Source organism: Macrobrachium nipponense, chromosome 18, assembly GCF_015104395.2.
Source record: "Macrobrachium nipponense isolate FS-2020 chromosome 18, ASM1510439v2, whole genome shotgun sequence".
Classification (NCBI taxonomy): Eukaryota; Metazoa; Arthropoda; class Malacostraca; order Decapoda; family Palaemonidae; genus Macrobrachium; species Macrobrachium nipponense.
The window spans coordinates 74,014,113-74,018,473 of record NC_087211.1 but is presented as its reverse complement, the minus strand read 5'-3'; the positions used below and the strand labels follow the sequence as shown (position 1 = coordinate 74,018,473).

At 37.0% G+C, this 4,361-nt stretch overlaps 1 long non-coding RNA gene across 1 annotated transcript; it reads left to right on the top strand.

Annotated features, from left to right (window-relative positions):
- The first annotated feature begins 471 nt into the window (after positions 1-471).
- On the top strand, positions 472-4,112 carry LOC135196843 (uncharacterized). Its single transcript, XR_010310487.1, has 5 exons — positions 472-571; positions 827-943; positions 2,432-2,762; positions 3,357-3,527; positions 3,738-4,112. It is a non-coding gene; the product is annotated as an uncharacterized LOC135196843 (long non-coding RNA).
- Positions 4,113-4,361: the final 249 nt, after the last annotated feature.

Below are 4,361 nucleotides of genomic sequence, written 5' to 3'. Positions count from 1 at the left end.
CCGTCATTCCTTCATCCAGCATTTGTGCCTAACTTTGTCACTTGTAGATAGTATTAAATCAATGCTTGATCATATTAATTAACTTTTTGTGGCCTGATGGTCATTACGAATAGGACGGTAATTATTTCATGCATGTACTTGGAGCTTGATGACCTGAATGATTATAAAAAAGAGCAATGATTAATTATCGTTCTAATTCCGTCTAATCGCTTGGCGTGGCTTTTTAAGTCTTGGAATTCTGATTTCCATATTAATTGGCACTGTCGTGTAATCTCCTAGAAGATTATTAATTAAATGAAAGTAGGCCAAAAGTTGAAAAGAATTCTCTCTGAATATCGTTTAGAACATGGACACAAGGAAAAATATCCGGCAAAATATTCATGAGACATGGCAGTTTAAAAAAAAAAAAAAAAAAAAACACGGAAGCCTCACTCGACTGGTATTTAAGAGTAAAGGCACCCAAAAACCATTGATTTACGTCGAGTAAGGCTGCTCGATTGCACGACACGCCGCTCTGCTTACTAACAAGTTCCAAAGCCTTGCACGTGAGCACGAATTGCAAGAAAAGCACGTAAGTTACACGAACTGCAAGTGGAGACATTACTTGGCACGCTATCGAGTAGCAGCATAGTCTAAGACATATCAGGTTTCTGTCTTGGCATATTAATGCCAGATTTTGCTCTGCATAAATCCATAATCTTATCATTTTGTTTATTCTTACGCATATTATGAAGACACGATTATCTCTAAATGTTTTCTTAGCTCCTCGCCAACATTGAAAGGAATACAACAAATGAAACGAAAATATTTTTCGCGCGCTTTTCAGAACGGAAAGCTTCCTGTCGAACTCCACATAGAGATGCATTACAAATGGATGTTCCTGGGCATAGTGATGGCTGCCATTGTTGCCACAACAGTTGCCAGATCGCATCTCAGGCAAGAGGTAAGTTTCGTTAGACCCTATCATCGCCATTACAACTCTTGTACGTCTGTTTTTTATCGGGACGTTTGCTTTCATCCTTTTCATTTGCTCTCTTTACCTAGATGGTTGATGAAAATCTTCGTAACCACGGTCAATGTAATCATTTCATCAGTATTTTGTTCATTCCTTTTACCGAGAAAAAATAAGAAATTTAGCTAAAGAAAACTAAAGTGGTCGCTGAGGTTGAAATGAATCAGCATCCGTTTTGCTTCGTATTGTCATATTTTTTCCATTAAAAGTTAACAACTATACTCTGTTTTTTTTTCCATCTGTCCATCCGCCTGTGGTGTTTTTGTATGGTAACACTGCGTCCCGGGCTTTAGATAGTTACGCTATGTGTAAGTTTTAGGTAAATAAAAGGATATCTGGGTGTACATTTGCAACTGAAAAGTGTTTTCATAATTTACTGTATGCGAATTAACCGTTAATATTCGAAATAGGATATTGTTATTATTGTTGAATGTAAGCTGAATGTAACTATTTAAAGCCCGGGACGCAGTGTTACCATGCGCAAACACCACAGGTGGCTGGACAGATGGAAAAAAACAGAGTATACTTAGATATAAACTACTATTCAGATTTTTGGAAAGATTACACCTTCTATGGTAAGTTTCCAACAGCACAGATAATAACGTTAACGATACTAGAGTGATATTAATGTGTTCTTTATATTCTAAGAATAATGTTAACATGAATGGCAATTGTTAAAAAATATCCATAATTATATATCAAAAATATGTTTCTGTGTAAAAATAAAACAAAAGTCTTTCGAACACCTGGACCTTGTTCCTCATCAGTGTAACGTTAAAATGTAATCGAGTGGATAGTTTCCTCCCGGAGAGCATCTGAAAAGGTGGGCGGGGCGAGAAAATAACAGCCGATCATCGAAGCGCTGGTTCGTGTGTTAAGTATTAACACACGAACCAGCACTTCGATGATGTACATTTCAACGTTACACTGATGAGGAACACCGTTCAGGTGTTCGAAAGTTTTTGTTCTATTTTTACATAGCAATATATTTTTTATATATAATTGTGGATATTTTTTAACATAATTTGTTGTCACGAGACTGAATTTCTTAACATGAATGGTAATCATTATTTCAAGTTGTAAAAATCACAGGAATGAATTCATAAGTAGTCACCATTTTTCAAGAGTATCGAATCTGAATCAATTTGAGTTCTGGTATTCAAGTACAGACCAGTTCCTAAGAATTATTAACAAATGTATACCCATAAACATTCTTACGTAAGCGATAGCTTTCGGTAAGACGTGCGATTCCAGGGCGTTCTGGGCGTCTTGAAAGAACGCAAGAAAAGTTGGAAATGAGCGAAAGTTTGCTGAAATGAAAGAGCGGGGACGCTGGAGGCGATGGTGACGATGCTAGCGATATTTAACTATGCTGCTTCATTCTTATCGAATCACATTTTCCCATCTCTCTCCTCCAAGGGTCCGATCAAATGTCCCAACGTCGTTGTCAGGCAACACCCGGAGATCTATAGGCTCCGGGAAGTAGCCGAGGAGAGGAAGGACAAAGAGAAAGTCAAGCCGAATAATCACAAGGACAAAGGCAGCAAGGAGGACAAAGGCAGCAAGGAGGACAAAGGAAAGAAAGACAGTGATGAAAGCAAAGATAGTGACGAAAGCAAGAGTGACGAGAATTCGAGTGGCGAACATTCTGGTGAATTGATAACCACGACTTTGGGCACACAGACCACGAGTGAATTCCAACCCACCGACGATCCTATTAGCTCTTCTTATACCACCACGACACCGTTTGGTAAGGTCCATCGGTCTTTGTTTACTGTTGTCTGGCCTTGAAGAAACCTTGGTAGAATTAATCATAAAGGTACTTTTTTTGTTACTAATGAAAATGAATAACATTCCTTTGCATCATAACTGTGAAAAGCCCGTAGTACTACATACCTTATTATTCAAAGAGCCAAAATCATTTGCTGTGTCTATGTTTTTAATCATAAAGGTACTTTTTTTGTTACTAATGAAAATGAAGAACATTCCTTTGCATCATAACTGTGAAAAACCCGTAGTACTACATACCTTATTATTCAAAGAGCCAAAATCGATTTGCTGTGTTATGCTTTATGTTCATAGATACCTGCACTTAATTTTACAGGTATTCATTGACATATTGTAGTATGTGCTCCAAGATACTGCAAGATGCGTTTAGTTATGTGTTGTCTGAATATCTTGGAGTAGTAATTGAGATACTCGTTGGTACAATTCTGAAAACAGCTGTTTGCTATCATTGAAGTGCCAACGATTTGCTTGTATTTTATGATGTACGACGATTCGTTCGTGTATTTATTGTTGCAAGATACCGAAGACGACCCTCTTCTCTCATTCCTATCCTCAGTATATCTGTTCCCATGCACGGGATTCTGCCGGGAGTTCTGTCTTGTCACCGAGAGAGAGGAGACGAAGGAATCGTGCGCACCTTTTGTTTGGTGCAAATGCTGCGTCAGCCGGTAAAACTACTTGATTCTTAATTCCACGCTTTGTGTGCTACTGGATTTTAGTTCATAATGTAAGTGTATGTTTTTTAACCAATTATTTTCAGCAATTATTTTATTATTTATACGATAGCTGAATGCAATATTCAACTGCCTTTAATGGGCGACACTTTGCGTTCGTTTCTGGTTTCGCAAAACATAAAAATGTATGAAATCATGAAATGGCCCTTTTCTTAAAACTAACGTTGTTCCCTCCTCTCATTCACCATCTCTCCGTGTTTCAGTGATCGACGTGACTGATTCGTTATTGGTATGAAGCATTGTGGTTGACTTCGCGAGATCCATTCACTTTTACGTAAGAAGAAGAAGACATTGCTTAATTATTGTGGACGCTGCTCGGACAGTGAAGAGTCTAGCAGTTTATCCATCTCTGAAATATTATTGGACTTTGAAGATACCAATGTAATTGTACAAATAGAATAAATTCTTGTTTTGATTAATTCAAGTAAATCAGTTTAGGTATATGATGTCAAATGGAATACATTTTCTGCTAATGATACGTTGTTCGTATTAATGCCATATCTAATTAATATTATTTATAAATGAAGTGGATTGTTGTGTCTTATCTCATATAATATCTGATTAAACTAATTTAGTGATATGTTGTTTTCTAAATATTTCCATTTTCGTTTGAATGAACTTTTGCGATTGAAAAAAAGTTCTGTTTACGAACTAATTTCTGGACTTTATTAAATACAATTCCATTAATTCTATGGACCTGATTTTCGTGACTTATAGTCTTCCTTTCTTCAAGAGGCGCGAGTCTTTCGCTTCCTTTACAGCCCTGGATTATGAACGGACACTTGCTTGCGAATCGCATTTACCTTTTATTCGTAAATGTAAAATAA